Source organism: Pelodiscus sinensis, chromosome 3 (assembly GCF_049634645.1).
Source record: "Pelodiscus sinensis isolate JC-2024 chromosome 3, ASM4963464v1, whole genome shotgun sequence".
Classification (NCBI taxonomy): domain Eukaryota; kingdom Metazoa; phylum Chordata; order Testudines; family Trionychidae; genus Pelodiscus; species Pelodiscus sinensis.
In genome coordinates, this window is record NC_134713.1 from 25,801,581 (window position 1) to 25,820,089 (window position 18,509).

Consider the following 18,509-nt stretch of genomic DNA (forward strand, 5'->3'; position numbering starts at 1 on the left):
TGCTTTGTATTAAGCTAACAAAGGAGTGACAGATAACTTACCATTCACTATTCAGACTTGTGCTCACTAGAAGGATCACAAACAATAGACATTAAAGAATTTTTTCCCATAAAATAAGTAAGCTCATTATCCCTATCAATACTATATTTATGGATTTTCACCATCTTTGGGAGTTCCCTGGACCATTGATTCTCACCATGTGGACTTGAACCCCAAAATAGATTGGGACCTCATTTTAATGATGTCACCAGAGCTGGCATAGACTTACTGGAGTCCAGGGTCTGAGCCAAAGCCTGAACCACCAGGCTCCAGGTCAAAGCTTAAGCCTTACTGCTTGGGGCTGAAGTCTGAGGGCTTCCGCCGTGGGCAGTAGGGCTCAGGTTACTGGCCCCCTTGGGCTTTGGCCTCCCTGCCCAGGGCAGTAGGGTTCAGGCAGGCTCAGGCTTCAGTCACCTCTCCTTGTGTCATGTATCAACTTTTATTGTCATAAGAGAATTGTGATGCAGTGAAGTTTGAGAACTGCCCTGGACTAAACTGAGATGTTAAAATCCCAGTAGTGTTTTTTCTCTGTCCAAGATTTCATACGGTTGTATTTAAGTTGTGTGCATACAAATGGAAAGAGAGAGAACAACATTTAATTAAATTTAGCTTACAGAAATGCTTAGGGACTAATAATTGAAAACTTTAGTAATGAAAAGTGTTATGTTTCATTAGCGCCTATTATAGAATATATTCTGATTTTAAAAAGAAACCCAACAGCACCAAAAAAAAATGTAAAATAGCTAATTCCGAAGAGGAGATGACTTTTCCCTTAATTTATATGCACTTAATTTATATAATACTAAGTTGATATTAATTAGTGTTGTTCTGAAATCTTGTAATATCTCTAAGATTATGAACTATGTAAAAAATGAACTTCCTTAATGAGATGTTACATAACCTTAGATCTACTGTCTATTTGTGTAAGTTAAAAGAAAAGAACCTTCAGACGTGTAAGTTTGTACTCTTTGCAAAATACATGGAATACAGGTATTTATAACTCAACAACAGCAAAACAAATGAACCTATGTGGTAACATTTTGTGCATCTGAAATCCACAAAATGAGGAACTTCAGAGAAATGAGTGAAATTTCATCCTTAACACATTTTAACCTGATTATATATTTATGGGCTCTCCCATCAGAGGTTGATTTCACACCACAGGCCTGATCCAAAATACACTAAGTCAATGGAATGTCTTCCACTGACTTTCAAGAGTTTTGGATCAGGTCTATCTGAGCTTCAACAACAATAGTAAAATCATCTTTGTGATGAATGTTCAGACAAAGCCAATCTGCACGGCTAACCAGAGTCTAACTATGTAATGTCATAATAAGTCCAAGTAAAAACTGAATTTCAGCCTCAAATAGAATGTACTTGCTTATTGTGGGTTTAAGACAGTTCCTTAATGTTATCTTAGCATTTTATGTATGTAACACAATTAGACTCGTCATAAATCATGACACTCAATTTTGAAAGAAAAATCCAAGTTGTAGTTACCTGGCAATCCACTTAAAAACCACTTTGAATACAGTAAATTTTAATGTGTTAAACCTCCCAAAACTTATTTAATTAGGGCTTGGAGAGCAGAAAAGAGGCAGGATGTTGTTCACAAAGCAAGAGAGGGCTTTTTATTTTCTTTTAAAAAAATTTTTTTTAAAAGACCAATCTTGTTCTTCAGAGAAATCAATGGCAAAATTCCCTGACTTCAATAAAGCAGGATCAAGCCCAAAGTCATTCTCATGCTTATCCTTTTAAAAGGATAATAAAACTTTGAACTCTGAAATAACAATTAATATAGTTATAAAACCTGGTGAAAGAAAAGCCCCACTGTTGTGAATGATATTTCTTGTCTCTTCTCCTTGGCTCTATATTCACAGATTACAGGAATGATCTGACAGTGAAACAAAGCAACATCAAGCCTGGAACTTTTACTTACAGTTATCAAACTGATTTACATTGCTGTAAGTGAAATCAGAATCAGTGCCACCCTTCCCAGGTTCTGCAAGGCAAGGGAATGTGATGGCTCCATCATCTTATACTCCCATCTAAATCAACCTACTACACTTATGCTAAATAATCCTGCCTGGTCCATTAACTTTAAATGCCAAATTTCCACCATTCCTGAGTTGCAAAATGAGATCACTTGTTGGCTTCAACCTTTCTGTAAAGCCTGGAGTGGGCAGACAAACTTTCAAGGGGTATAAATATTCCAGGTTCACTAATTTTCTCATTCTGATTTCAGTGTTTCATAATGAAAATGGAAATAAAATCCCCAAAAAACCTTATTCATGAGACCCAAAACAATGCTGGAGTCCCTATTCCTAGTGGGATTCGGGACATTTCAGTACAAACTCCCACTCTATTACTATTATTACTAACTTCCAATAGCATTCCCATGTACTGGAGACACTAAAGGAGTGATGGTCTCCGTTTTAAAGAGCTTAGCCTTACAGTCAGAAACTAGCAAAACAGAAAGCAAGTAGGAGCATAGGGGGAAAAATGGGAACAAGCTCTCCCATATGTAGATGCTATACTTTCCTCTCCATTCAAGCCCCTGTCTATAACAAAGGCAACAGTAGCTCAGGTTCCTGCTTTACAAGTCTGTCCCTTGTATTTCAAGTGCCAGAACATTTCCCCTAATAGTGCAACTGTCCTAACCATCTCCTCCAGCGCCTGTATGGGTGTCTGGGACACAAGCTATTTACTCCTGGATATTCCCAGCTGATGATAATTTATGAGCTGAATCCCTCTCTCCCCTTACTCTGTTGTTGCTGCCCACAATTCCTCACTCCTCTTGTTAGGGAGCTACTAGCTACTTTTCCCCCTCCCTTTTTCCTGAGTCCTGTTATGTCTCTCCTCTATGCTGCTTTTCTCTTTGTTGAACAGACAGTATAGATTTGCAAGTTGAAGGAGACCTTACCTCTGGGACCTTCTTTGTTGCTCTGCCTGTTCTGTGACCACGCTGAAAGCAGGAAATGATGGATTTTAGGGAAGCCTGAGCCTCCCCTTGCAGTTAGCAATGTACTCTGGAGAGAAAGATAGAGATGTTGCTCTTTCCCCCTCCCCTCCCAGTCTCCTCCTCCTGCTGCCTCCTCCCTTCCATCCACAAACTCAAACACTGTAAGCACTCCAACTCAACAAGCCATCTCTCACCATCAGCTACCCTACTGCTCAAGATCACAAGCCAGCCCCCTACCCTTCTCAGTGCCTTGTATCCTGACCCCTGCTTCCCACTGCACATGGCATCTTCCCAGTTAGTCCTGCCTTATTTGGCTCTGGACAATTTCAGCAGCTGCAGGAGGCAAAGAGTTATGAGGGGGAATAGGTGTGAAAGAGAAAACAGAGACTTAAGAAAATCTTCTGAAGAACTGGCAACTTTTGTTCTGACCTGATAGTGTGTGTAAGCACAGCAATTTTGATTGAAAGTCAAAGAGAGAGGATTCAGGTTTTTTTCCTCTACAAGAAGCTGTCATGTTTCCTTGAGAAAGAATGAATAAATAATTAAATTAAATCTAGCTCTTATAAAGGACCCATTAGTAAATCTCATAGCATTTTATAAAGGAGGTCGAACCATTAACCCCAGTTTGCACACAGGAAAACGGAGGCAAAAGGAGATGAAGTAATTTGTCCAACCTTACTCTGTAAACCAGCGATATAACAGAAGAATTAAACCCACATCTCATGGGTCCAGTGCTAATTCCCTATTCGCTAAGCAACACTGCCTTTTGTAGACATTTCAGTCCAAATCCTAACAATGTTGCTTGCGATGTGAAAAAAATTTTCAGATATCGACAAACTCCAAAAGTGAATTGATGCAGCTAGATTTCATGAAGCTGCCTAACATTTTAAACAGGTCTGCAGTGTGAGATTTGAAGACATAATGGTAGAGACAAAATATTTTCCTTCTGCACAGCCCCAGCACACAAACTTTAAATAGCTGTGTGTCAGGGTCAATCAGATTCAGCAGAAAACTTCTGAGGATAGGGTCATAATTCAAAATGATCTGGACAAATTAGAGAAATGGTCTGATGTAAACAGGATGAAGTTTAATAAGGACAAATACGAAGTGCTCCATTTAAGAAGGAAAAATCAGTTTTACACATACAGAATGGGAAGTGACTGTATAGGAAGGAGTATGGCAGAAAGGGATCTAGGGGTTATAGTGGACCACATGCTAAATATGAGTCAACAGGGTGACGCTGTTTAAAGCACACATGATTCTGGGATGCATTAACAGGTGTGTTGTCAGCAAGACACAAGAAGTCATTCTTCCACTCTATTCTGCGCTGATTAGGCCTCAGCTGGAGTATTGTGTCCAGTTCTGGTCACCACATTTCAAGAAAGATGTGGAGAAATTGGAGAAAGTCCAGAGAAGAGCAAAAAGAATGATTAAAGGTCTAGAGCACATGACCTATGAAGGAAGACTGAAAGAATTGGGCTTGTTTAGTTTGGAAAAGAGAAAATTGAGAGGGGACATGATAGCAGTTTTCAGGTATCTAAAAGGGTGTCACAAGGAGGAGGGAGAAAAATTATTCTTCCTGGCCTCTGAGGATAGAACAAGCAGCGATGGGCTTAAACTGCAGCAAGGGAAGTTTAGGTTGCACATAAGGAGAAAGTTCCTAACTGTCAGGGTGGTTAAACACTGGAATAAATTGCCCAGGGAGGTTGTGGAATCCTCATCTCTGGAGATATTTAAGAGTAGGTTAGATAAATGTCTATCAGGGATGGTATAGACAGTACTGGGTCCTGCCATAAGGGCAGGGGACTGGACTCGATGACCTCTTCAGGTCCCTTCCAGTTCTAGTATTCTATGCTTTCCCCTTTTTTTTTCCACTGGTTGTAGGTCATTTGTAAACCATATTGATTTGCAAGGATATAGTAAATAGGACAATTAGGGGGCACCAAATCAAAAGTAAAGGTCAAAAATCATCAAGAAGTCCTATCAAACCATCAACAGATTTGTCATTGGGATGAATAATATTTGATCTCAAGGCTGTCTGAAAGTCTGTTGGAGCTGTCAACCTCCAATGTCAGACCATAAAAATGGATTTCAAACCCCATCAGAATAAGCAGGGCTTGACAAAGTATTGAATCTACTCGCATGGCGAGTAGATTTCATCCGGGCACCCCGTTCATTTGCAGCATGCACATGCACAATGTGGGTCTTGCGCATGCACAGTGCGGGGCTGGCGAGCGGCTTTTGCCGCCGTTCATCAAGCCCCGAGAATAAGTACATCCCAAATCCAAACTGATAATGACAATGATGAGCCTATGATTCAGCCTATGATTTTCATCCCCAACTCAAGCAGGAGAACTAAAGTATCCAGGCTTATGACTGGAGCTTATAGCCACTTAAGACAGCACTCTGGGTGTCTTGGCAACCATGAAATTCTGAACAAATTCAAAGGAAACATCATCTGTATAAACAATTAAACATGATAGCTCCAGCAACAGCAAGGAATCTGAGCAATGTAGCTAAGACATCAGTGTTAGAATAGGATAACTTATCAACTCTAACGCTTTCATACTTTTTTGTCCTTTCCTGCCTGATCTCAGAGGGAAGCTTTTCCTGGGTTGCGAGAGGGAACAGGGGGCCAGTGTATAGCTCAACTGGGTGGTGGGGAAGGAAGGGTGCCAGGAGCTGGCACATGGCTCAACTGGACTGGGGAGGGTCTGGGAGATGGCGTGTGGTTCAGCTGGACTACAGGGAGAGCCAAAAGCCCATGAGGAAGGGTGGCAACAGGATGGACATTAGGAAAAAACTTCTCAAATTATATGATTGCAATAGGGAACATTAGATAGTCAACAAACTTTCACAGAAGTCACAAAAATTTTGTCCAGTTTATCATGTTTAGATGCTGCATTATCTTTTTAAACAGTCCATGCTATGGTGCAAAATTACTACATATGACCATATACACCAGCTGTAGCTCTCCTGGTGACGTATCAAATAATTTGTTGTTCAAGACTTTAACAGTTGACATTAATAGTCTTATCTGGGAAGAATCTATTGCAGATACTAAGTGCTCAGGGTGCATGATGTCAGCTCCAAGATGTCTCAATATTTAAAAGACTTTCCTTTCCTTCCATGAACCTGACAAAATAACGAGAGAATGAATTTAGGTCAGGTCAAAGATGATCAATGATGATCACATGTAAATATCAGCACAGCAAAAAGATCAGTTGCCAACCTCTAGATACCAAAAATTATGAGTTAGACCACCCCTCAAGATATCAAAACTAATGAGTCAGAGCCCGAAAAACATGAGACTTAAGAATCATCATAAAACTATAAGTAGCCGTGGTAGTCTGAATTCGCAAAAACAGTGAGGAATCCTGTGGCACCTTAACTAACAGATTTCTTTGGGCGTAAGCTTTCATGGGCAAAACCCACTGTCAGATTCACTTAATTGAGGGTATAGGTAGGGATGTGAAATGGGCATCACTCTTCCCAGTTAACCAGTAGCTCTGCGGGGCTGTCACCCAGAAGCTGTCAGCCCTGCGGTGCTGAGGGTTTGGGAACCCTGTAGGGCTGGGAGCTACTTCGGCTGCCTGGGCCTTGTGCCTGCGGGATCCTGCTTAATCAGTTAACTGGTTAAATGTAAATTTTATCCAGGTAACTGATTAAATAAGATTTTACATCCCTGGGCATATGGGGGTGGGGGCAGAGTGAGGTTGGTGGTATTAGCAGTGTTACTGAGCATGCTCAGTACAAGCCAAGCAGCAAATTGGAGTGGGGAAACCAACTCTGTCTGCCCTCTCCCATCCCATCCCCTCTCCCCCCTCCCCCTACATCACCTCTTTCCAGGAGCTACTAAGGCAGTTGAAAACTCTTTTTTTTTTCAGCAGATAACTTAGCAAAAAGCTGACAGGAGCACTGGATCTAATTCCTATATAAAAGAAAGAAAATTAAATAAATATTAGATTTGCTTAGCTGATACTAACACTAATACCAATATGTCCTGATATCTTGTGGCAACTAATAGTCATCCCCTGTCACCCATTCCCAGCTTCTGTTGAAAAGAGAACAGGGATACCATCCCTGCCCATCCTGGCTAGTAGTCATTGATGAACCTATCCTTCTTGAACTTACTTTGTTCTTATTGGAACCTTGTTATAGTTTGGGCCTTTCCACTATCCCCTGGCAAAGAGTTCCACAGAAGAAGTCTCTTTTGTTTGTTTTAAATCTGCTGCCTATACATTTAATTGGGTGACCTTCTTGTGCCATGTGGAGAAAATAACATTTCCTTATTAAATTTTTCCACATCATTCATGATTTTCTATGCCTCTAAAATAACCCCCTTCCCTTCCTTTAGTCATTTCTTTTCCAGGATGAAAAGTCCCAGTTTTTTTAATGTCTCCTAATATGAAAGCTTTTCCTTACCCCAATCATTTCTACTGCCCTTTTCCAAATCCAACATATTTTTTGCTCTACGTGCAGTATTTAAGATGTGGGCATACCAGGACTTTATATAAGGGCAATAGGATATTTTCTGTCTTATCTATTCCTTTCCTAATGAGTCCTAATCATCTGTTAGCTTTTTAAATTGGCACTGCATACTAAGCAGTTGTTTTTAGGGAACAATCTACATCGATTCCAAGATCTCTTTCTTGAGTGGTAACAGCTAATTTAGACCTCATCATTTTGTATATGTAGTTGGGATTATATTTTCTATGTGTATTACTTTCCATTTATCAACACTGAATTCCATCTGCTACTGAGGCTATGTCTACACTACAAGGTTTTTGTGCAAAAACCGGCAGAGCGTTCACACCTCAAGCACGTTTTTGCACAAAAAAAAAAATACAGTAAATCGACAGGATAGAGGTCTTTTGCCGGTAGTTATTCCTATCTCCATGAGAAATAACTCCTTTTTGTGCTACAGCTCTTGTGCCAAAAGACATGTGTGGACCCTCCGCAGGGGCTTCTTGTGCAAAAAGAGCCTATCAGAAAAAGCACAGGTACTCTGATGGCCATTCTGTTAATGGCCATCAGAGCTTTCTTGTGCAAGAGCGTCCATGCAGTGTAGGCACGCTCTTGCACAAAAGCACATTGCTTTTGAGGTGTGGACATGCTTTTGCGCAAGAAGTTTTTGCGGAAGATCTCTTCCACAAAAAGCTTCTTGTACAAAAACCCTGCAGTATAGACAAAGCCTCGGTGTTGCCAATCACTCCATTTTGTGAAATCCCTTTGTAACTCTTTGCAATCATCTTTGGACTGGATTATTTTGAGTAATTTTGTATCAGCTGCAAATATTGCCACTTTGCTGTTACCTCTTTTTCAAGATCATTTCTGAATAAATTGAGCAACACTAGTATAGATTCCTGGAACACACCACTACTTATTCCTTCCCTTTTTCTTCTATCTTTTACATGGAGTACATGGCAACGTTTTCATGATCATCTAAGAATCCTTCAATCACTTGAATGACAAGCCTTTTGTTATCTTAATCACCATACCTCCCTCTGTTTATATAAATAAATTCCCTGCCCCAAAACCAAAGGTGGGAGCAGCAGAAGCTCTGTTGCAGTTCAGAACTGCCTCTGGGGCCAGGACAAGTGCTTTAAGCAAACCTCAAGTATGAAATTCAGGGGTTCAAAATTCAAGGAGGCTACAGCCCATCAATCCTTCTAAATGGGATCCCGCAAACTTTATTAAGGGCACCTTCACTTCCACATACAATTAGGCTGTAGGAAATAGTAGCCATTTTTATGGCTTCAGCCCCTCTGACAGTAACAGGAAATAGTGGCTTATAAGGGAAAATTTGTGAGTTGGCTGCCATTTATCATGTTTTCATAAAATGGGTTTAAAAAACCACAAATTACTAGAATCCTGATAAAATTACAAGAGTTGGCAATATTGAAGGAGAAGAAGACAGAGTATAAATGAGCAGCAGGGAGGAATTCTGATGGAAGAAATCATCATATAAAGAAAAAAAAAGACTTTTATTTTCTAGTGTTTACAAAAATTAGCACTAGAGTTGTTATAGATTAGGGAGAGAGAGACGAGTAAATGAAAGAATGTTGGTAAGGAAAGTACAATAATTTCCTTGTGAGCATCACAGAAAATAGTAGTGGCTGAATGACAAATACCCATATGAATGCAATAAAGCAGGTGAAATTGTCTTCCTGTCTGTACATGCATGTCTTCTAAAAGTCACTTAAGAGTGACAAGAAGTTGGCTGAAATCTGCTAGATTCCTCCATATTCTAAAGTGCTGAACTCCACAGTCTCAATCTTTTGTACTCTTGATTTTTTAATTAAATATACAGAGCCAAATCTTGCACTGTTCACATAAGCAATCTTCCCAGTGGCATCAACAGAAGATTTGTCTGAGTAAAGGCTGCAGGATTTGATCCATTTAATTTATCAAAAAAGGAATGCTTGGACTTAATATTATTGTACTAAATAAAATAACAATGTTTTTATCACTTGAAAAAGAAACTGGTGAGCAACTGTATTATAAGTGCCATTCAAATCTATAAATAATTTACCAGAATCTGCTCTGATTACTTTTAGTCTATGGCTTGTCTTATTTAATAAGGCTAAACTCAAGGGCATAGCAAGTACATAGTTTCTTGAACAATGTTACTGTGCAATATCAAATTTCTCCAGTGATTATGTGGCCTTCAACAGAGCATCACAGCCATACAGGCAGTATTACTACCACAACAGAGACACAAATTCATTACTTATTATATGTGAAAAAATTGCACAATGGTGTTACAGTTCCAAATACACGATGTCTTTGGATCAAAACTGAGGTACTGAAAATCATGAATGGGAGTGGAGGAAGATTCAGAACCTAACAGGACTAAGTATATGCAATTGGGAAAATATATTTTTAAACTCCTACAAGATATTTGTAGGTAATGCTGTCTTCTATAATTGTATTGGCTCAGATTCTACTTTCATGTCCCTGCAGTCAGAACTTTACACTGGTCTGAGCTCGTACTCAGCTCACAATGGCACAAATGTTCATCTGCATGGATCCAGTTGAAGGATCAAGGCAATAAAATAGAAGACCGTATTAGCTACAAAATAGGTCTTATATTTGTAAAATGTTGAACATAGCAGGACTTTAATCTTGATTGAGGCCTCCTGGAATGACTGAAATACAAATAATTAAATAAATTATAGCATGAAAGGAAGACTATCAAGTTATTTAAGTTCAACATTTATGTTTAGATGCATAGGTTAATAAACGGTACTATGAATCTAAAACAGTAGAACATAACCACATAACAGCTTTTAATATAGTCTTTTAAAAATGTTAATACAGCAATTTTAAATGTAAACATTCTCCTGTAGTGCATGCAACCACATTGCAGCATTGTACTACTGCATTAGAAACAATTGTGAATATTACATTATACAAAACAGTTTAATTTCATTGTCCAAACTAAGAGAAGCAAGGAATCTAATCCAACAGTACACACAGAACATAGCAAAATATAAGATTTGTTTTGATAATCTAAAACACACTAGTTACTTAAGCACATGAGGTGTTTGTGGTACAACATATGATTTTAATTTTGATAAGTTTCCTTTAAAGAACATTGATGATATTACTGCTTTAAAATACATTTATTCTTAGTGATCATGCTATTGAAATGGAATGATTGCCCCCTGGTGGAGAGCCAAGGAATCAAATCATTACAGTATAAGAAACCACTCTCCATAGGACAAATGGCAGGTATTGCTACTGTTTGAGTATTTTTAGAAGATATACAAAATATATATTGCATATATAACACCACGTCATTGTAAACAAGACAGACTTATATTTGCCATTACCAAGCATTAAAATCTAAAGAACCAGGAGGGAAAGGACTTTACTACCATCTTTATTAAATGTGATTAAGCAATAAGAATCAAGTCTGTGAAATGTCTTAGCCACACATCTTTGACAGTCCCATCAGTTTCTTCAAAATCTAACCTTTCCTTTAAAAATATTCTCATACTATGTGGCTGTGCATATATCTATCTGAATATGAACTGATGCAGGCTATTTGTTTGCTCATTCCGATATTTCAATAATTCCCTGATTGGCTACCTCTGGAAATTAACTCTCTTTACCTCTCAGTTTAAAGACAGCTGTGCAGTATGGACCCACAGAAGGGCCAGAAGGACACTGTAAGTTAACCCTTGCTATTACACAGCACAAATATAATAAGAACCATAAGAATGGTCATACAAGGTCAGATAAAAGGTCCATCTAGCCCAGTACCCTGTCTTCTAACAGAAACCAATGTCAGGTGCCCCAGAGGGTATGAATAGAACAGGTAATCATCAAGATTCTGGCCCCACATGGGGCTACTCCCAGGTACCAGTTTGTATCCCACGAACACTACTTTTTGTCCTATCACTACTGGGATATTAATGAGCTGTTTTACCCTGCATGATCCCTTAGAACAGTGGTCTCCAACCTTTTTACACCCAAGATCACTTTTTAAATCTCAGAACAGGCAAAGAGCTACCGCCCCACCCTTTCCTTGAAGCCACACCCTCTTTAGTCTCCTCCTGTCCATCACTTGCTATCCCCAGCCCTTACTTACACACTCTGATAAACAGTTTATTTTTAAATTATGCGATACATAAAGTTAAAATCAGGTGTTTATATTTATGAAATAAATGGTCTGTTTTTTATTCATGCTATTTAAATCTAAAATGAAGCATTTATAATTATACATTTTGTGGGGACAGAGTTCTGCAGCTAAGAGCAGGGGAAAGGGAACAGGGTTCTGGGAGGGCAGAGGACAGGGTTCTGCAGCAGGGGACAGGGTGCCAGTGGGGACAGGGTTTGGGGAGTGGGGACGGGAATAGGGACAGAGTTCTGTAGCTGGGGACAGGAGAGTGGGGACAGAGTTCGGAGAGTGGGGACAGGAATGGGGACAGAGTTCTGTGGCTGGGGTCAGGGGAGTAGGGACAGCGTTCTGTGGCTGGGGAGTGGGGTGCCAGTGGAGGCGGAGAGTCCCCTGCATCTCCCTCCCCCCAGGATTCTCCCCTCCCCCCAGGAAACCAGCCCGTGCCTGCCCTGGGGCCGAAGCACCCCTGCGTAGGGAAGCCCCGCGCACACGCGCCTGCCCAGGGGGCCGACCCCCCCACCCGTGCAGGGAACCCCCGCACGTGCTTGCCCCAGCGCCAACCCTCCCACGCAGGGAACCCCACGTGCACGCCTGCCCAGGAGGCCGACCCTCCCCCCCCCCATGCAGGGAAGCCCTGCATGCACACCTGCCCCAGAGCCAAACTCCCCCCCCCCCCCACGCGCGCGCGCTCGTGCCGGGAAATCCCCTGCGCGCCTCCTGCGGGGCTGACTCACCCCTCCTTGAGGTAAGTAGTGGGGCTTCTCGGGGGTGGGAGGGAAATGGGGGCGGGGCAGACAGGACGCCTCGCGGGCGACTGGTCGAGGCCTTGCGATCGACCAGTAGCTCGCAATCGATCTGTTGGTGACCACGGCCTTAGAACGTGTGCCAACTACCTATGCTAAACTAACTGTTCAATCTACAACATTTTTAGCTCCTTTCCCAGTCCTGAAGAAAAGCTCTATGTAACTTGAAAGCTTGTCTCTGTAACCAACAAAAGTTGGTTCAATAAAAATTACCTCAGCTACCTTATGTCTCTGCCTCTCTAGCAGAAATCTTAAAACTGGCAAAGTTAAGAAAAATGTTTAACTTTTAACCAGAAGACTAAAAATGTCATTGGCCTGTTACTAGGTCGAGAGAGTAGAATTGTCAATAATAATTAAGGAAAGGGAAAGTGTTCAATAAATATTTATCATCTGTTAATTGCAAAAAAGTTAGAGGATGTAGTTGTTTGATTATCATCACAATAGACCTTGTATTCTAACACTAATTCAGGAGGATGTTAAACTGCAGATACTAAAGATATTTTTAAATCAGTGTGTCCAGATAACTTGCAATCAAGAGTTTTGGGTTTGCTGATCATAGAACCATAGAGCTGGAAAAAGAACTCAGAAGGTCATCAAGTCCAGCCCCCTGCTCTAAACAGGACCAATCCCAACTAAATCAACCTAGCCAGGACTTTGTCAAGCCGAGACTTAAACACTGCTAGGGATAGAGACTCCACTACTTCACTAGGTAACCCATTCCAGTGCATCACCACTCTCCTAGTGAAATAGTTTTTCCTAATATCCAACCTGGACCTCTCCCACCCCAATTTGAGACCACTGCTCCTTGTTCTGCCATCGGTCACTACTGAGAACAGCCTTTTTCCATTCTCTTTGGCACCTCCCTACAGGAAGTTGAAGGCTGCTATCAAATCCCCCCTCACTCTTCTCTACAGTATACTAAACAAACCCAAATCCCTCAGTATCTCCTCATAGGTCCAGCCCACTAATCATTTTGGTTGTCCTCCGCTGGATCCTCTACTATGCGTCCACATCTTTTTTGTAGTGGGGGGGGGGTCCAGAATTGGTGACATCACCCTGTAGCTGTGTCCTTGTCCTTGTAGCTCTGCACTTGTCCTTGTTGAACCTCATCAGATTTCTTGTGGCCCAATCCTCCAACTTGTTTAAGTCACTCTGGACCCTATCTCTACCCTCAAGCATATCTACCTCTCCCCCTATCTTAATGTCATCTGCAAACTTGCTGAGAGTGCAATCCATCCCCTCATCCAGGTCATTAATAAAGATATTGAACAAAACCGGTCCTGGAACTGAACCTTGGGGTACTCCGCTAAAAACCGACCACCATCCTGACATCGAGCCATTGATCACTACCCGCTGGGCCTAGCCTTCTAGACAGCTTTCTATCCATCTTACTATCCATTTATCCAATCCACAATCCCTTAACTTGCTGGCAAGAATATTGTGGGAGACTGTATCAAAAGCCTTGCTAAAGTCAAGGTATATCACATCCACTGACTTACCCACATCCACAGAGCCAGTTACCTCATCATAGAAGCTAATCAGATTGGTCAGGCATGACTTGCCCTTTGTGAATCCATGCTGACTGTTCCTAATCACTTTCCTTTCTTCCAAGTGCCTCAAAATAGATTCTTTAAGGATCCCTTCCATGATTTTTCCAGGAACCAAGGTAAGACTGACCACCAAGGGCTGTCCATCTTCATCCCATCTTGCATCACTTAGTGCGTTAGTCCGGGAGCCGATCTTGTCCATGAATAAAGAGGCAAAGAAAGCATTGAGTACTTCAGCTTTCCCCACATCATCTGTCACTAGGGCTATGTCTAGACTGCAGGCTTCTTTCGAAAGCATCTTTTGAAAGAGCCTCTTTCGAAAGATCGCGCTAGACTGCAGGCGGATCTTTCGAAAGAGAAATCCGCTTTTTCGAAAGAGAGCACCCAGCGAGTCTGGATGCTCTCTTTCGAAGACGGCCTCTTTACATTGAAGAACGCCTTCTTTCGAAAGAGGAGCTTTCGAAAGAAGGCGTTCTTCCTCGTGAAACGAGGTTTACCGCCATCGAAAGAAAAGCCGCGTTCTTTCGAAATAATTTCGAAAGAACGCGGCTTGAGTCTGGACGCAGGGGAAGTTTTCGGGAAAAGGCTACTTTTCCCGAAAAAAACCCTGAGTGTGGACACGGCCTAGGTTACCTCCTTCATTCAGAAGGAGCCGCACACCCTCTCTGATCACCTTCTTCTTGTTAACATGCCTGTAGAAACCTTTCTAGTTATCCTTCACAACCTTTGCCAGTCGCAATTCCAGTTGAGCTTTCGCCTGCCTGATAACCCCCCGGCATTCTCAAGATACACATTTAAACCCCTCCCTGGGCATTTGTCCAAGTTTCCACTTTTTATGCTTACGTTCACCAAGGATTTCCCCCGTAAGCCAATCTGGTCTCCTACCATGTTTTCTTCTCTTGCTACGCATCGGGATGGTTTATTTTTGCTTCTTCAATAAGGCTTCTTTAAAATACTGCCAACTGTCATGGATTCCTTTCCCCTTCATGTTAACATCCCAGAGGATTCTGCCCATCAGGTATCTGAGGGAGTCAAAATCTGCTTTTCTGAAGTCCAAGATGTGTATTCTACTACTCTGTTTTCTTCCTTTGGTCATGATCCTGAAATCTACCATCTCATGATCACTGCTTCCCAAGTTGTCACCCACCTCTGCTTCCCCTATTAATTCCTCCCTGTTTGTGAGCAGATCAACTGCGTATGGCCCCTGGTCGGATCCTTTAGCACTTGTGTCAAGAAGTTATCCCCAACATTCTCCAAAAACTTCCTGGATTGCCTGTGTACTACTGTATTGGTTTCCCAACAGATGTCCTGGTTATTAAAGTCCCCCACGAGAACCAGGGCCTGCAATCTGGAAGCTTTTCTCAGTTGTCCGAAGAAAGCCTCATCTACCTCATCCACCTGATTTGGTGGCCTGTAGTAGACACCAACCACAACATCACTGCTGTTGTTTGCACCTCTAAACTTAACCCATAGATTCTCACTAGGTTTTTCTTCCTCTATATACTGGAGTTCAGAGCAATCATAGTGCTCTCTTATGTATAGTGCAACTCCTCCTCCTTTTCTCCCCTGCCTGTTTTTCCTGAACAGTCTATACCCTTCCATGAGAGTGCTCCAATCATGCAAGTCATCCCACCAAGTCTCTATTATCCCAATTAAATCATATTTCTTGGACTGGGCGAGGGCCTCCAGTTCTCCCTGTTTGTTGCCCAGGCTTCCCACATTAGTGTACAAACATCTCAGATAACCAGTTGATCGTCGTATCTTCCTCATTCGAATCAAGGATCCTCCTTTCTTGGTCATTCCTCTTTGCATTTCTTCCTAGTATCCAACTTTCCCACTCCCCTCAGAGTTTTTGTCACCATCCCCCCAACGAACCTAGTTTAAAGCCCTCCTCAGTAGGTTTGGAAGCCTGCCCGCGAAGATGCTCCTTCCTCTCTTCGTTAGGTGGATCCCATCTCTTCCTAACAATCCTTGTGCCTGGAACAGAGTCCCATGGTCGAAGAAACCGAAGCCCTTTCTACGACACCACCTGTGTAACCACGCATTTACTTCCTCAATTCGACGATCCCTGCCCAGTCCTTTCCCTTTAACAGGGAGGATGGATGAAAACACCACTTGTGCTCCGAATTCTTGGATCCTTCTTCCCAGTGCTACATAATCTGCAGTAACCTGATCATGGTCATTCTTGGCCATATCGTTAGTTCCCACGTAGAGAAGCAGGAAGGGGTAGTGAGCCGAAGATTTGATCAGTTTGGTAAGCCTCTCAGTCACATCCTGAATTCGAACTCCCGGTAAGCAGCACACCTCTCGAGATTCCAGGTCCGAACGGCAGATGGGTGGCTCAGTCCCTCTTAGGAGGGAGTCCCCGACCACCACTACCCATTGTCTTCTTTTGAGGGTGGTAGTCGTGGAACACCCATCCCTAGTATACACATCCCATGCCTTCCAGTAAATGGTGTTCCCTTGCAGTTTCTTCCTTGTGAGGTCTCTTCCAAAGCATTCACCACTACAGAGCCTGTGGAGAGAGCGTGAAAGCGATTTACTTATCTCTATAGGATTGGGGGATTCCCGTGCTGGCCTTTTTTCCCTTCTAGAAGTTACATGCTGCCAGTTGTCTTCCTGGTCCCGTACTGCCCTCTCTGGCTCTTCTGCCTGCCGTGCTTACAGGATAAAACACTGCCTTCTATCGAGAAAGTCTTCATCCTCTGTGATGGAGCACAGGGTTGACACTTGGACCTCCAGGCCTCTAATTTTTTCTTCCAAAATGGTGACCAGCTTGCACTTAGTGCAGATGAAATCCATTCTTTCTTCCAGGAGGAAGACAAACATGGCACACGCTGTGCAGGTAACAACAGCAAACCTATCACCATTCATCCCTGCTGTCCTGAAGAAAGGATTTTAAAAGAAAGGCAAGAGAACTTCACGCCCTTCCCAACTCCCTCTCTAAACTCCCTGTTAGCACTCACCTGTTCACAAGTTCCTTGATCGCTTGCTCACTGCTTTATAAAGCTTTGGACTTCCTGACAGTCCCCCCCCCCCCAACACACACACACCAAGGCTCAGCCAATCAGCAGAGGCTTCTAGAATTCAAACTTTAATTAGAAGCCAACAGTTTCCACCTGCCACTCACAGCACACACTCCATGAAGGAGAGAGAGGTGGGGAGAAAAAGCCTCACTCACAAACACAGGGGGAAAAAAACAAACAAAAACCACACACTAACCCTCACTCACAAACATAAGCTCAGCACACAGTAAGAGAGCCCCAGTAACAACACGCACTTCCCTCAAGAGTCCTGTATCTGCTTCTCCTTTACCTGGAAAACTCCCTCTCTAAGCTCCCTGTTACCACTCACCTGATGCATTCTCTAGTTTGTTAATGTTTTAGATAAGTCTTGAAACACGGGAAAAGTTCCAGAAAACTGGGATGCTAATATTGTGTAAATATTTAAAAAGGGTAAATTAGGCAACAGATCAGTCATCCTGACAAAGATTATAGGCCAAATAATGGAACAGCTGATATCAACTTGATTAATTAAAGGAAGGTATTATAATCAATGCCAATAAACATGGGTTTCTGGGAAATAGAGCCTGTCAACTTAGTCTGATACCTTTTTTATTATGGGATTACAAGTTTGGCTGATAAAGGTACAAAAGTAGATATACTATTATCACAGGTTCCTTTGAGTAAAGATAACATCTCATTAAGTAAACTCACCTTCATTTTTCAGCAATAAATTAATGTTTAAATCAAGATAGCTACTTTGGCTTCCAATTCCCTAGCATTCCTTTGCTAAACCAACCAAAAGGTATTTCCAAGTTAGGCCTCTGACCAGGCCAGGCTGTTTGAGTTAAAACGGGAAATCATTCCTCCGCTGTCACAGCTTCACCTAACCCTGGAAGAAGCAGCAAATCTTTATTATCTTGCCTACTTGAGGCTGATTAGTTTATTAGTCCTTTTAGCTACTGGAAGATAAATTATTTCTGGCTCTGCCTGCAGATGATTCTTGGTGACCTTTCTAGATAGCTCTTGGAAGATTAAACTGCCTTTTTTCTCCAACAGGACACCTTCTTCAGGCAGGGAATGCCTAGGCAGCAGGACCTCCAGTAGGGAGCAGCAAATGCCTAGTACACTTTATTATAAATATATTTTGACTTCTGTAAGGTTGGTATCACATGACATTTTGATAAAGAAACTGGAATTATTACAAAATCAATTGAACATATTGAATGGCTTAAAAATCGGCTAAATGTAAATCTTAAGATGGAACTTATAATGGGGAATCATCACTGAATAGCTGTGTTTCTAGCAAGCGACCTCATGGGAATCAGTTATTGGCCCTACGCAATTTAATGCTTTTATCAATGACCTAATCAAACATGAAATCAATTCCAATAAAGTTTGCAGATGACCTATTCTGGGAGGGGTTCTGCTATACCCCCATATGTTTCAGATCATCGGGGGACAGGAACCAACAACTCTGGAAGAACTGCTGGGAGTGGCAGCACAAAGTTTGGTGGCACTGAATGG

At 41.9% G+C, this 18,509-nt stretch overlaps 1 protein-coding gene across 1 annotated transcript in view; it reads right to left on the reverse strand.

The window, feature by feature from the left end:
* The window catches only part of GREB1 (growth regulating estrogen receptor binding 1), a 155,236-nt gene extending 138,226 nt beyond the window's left edge, over window positions 1-17,010 (reverse strand). The window contains exons 1-3 of the mRNA XM_075923479.1: window positions 16,947-17,010; window positions 6,841-6,932; window positions 2,963-6,136 (exon numbers count right to left, since the gene is read on the reverse strand). The gene's annotated coding sequence lies outside the window, so the exon portion shown is untranslated. The remainder of the gene's footprint in view (window positions 1-2,962; window positions 6,137-6,840; window positions 6,933-16,946) is intronic.
* Window positions 17,011-18,509: the final 1,499 nt, after the last annotated feature.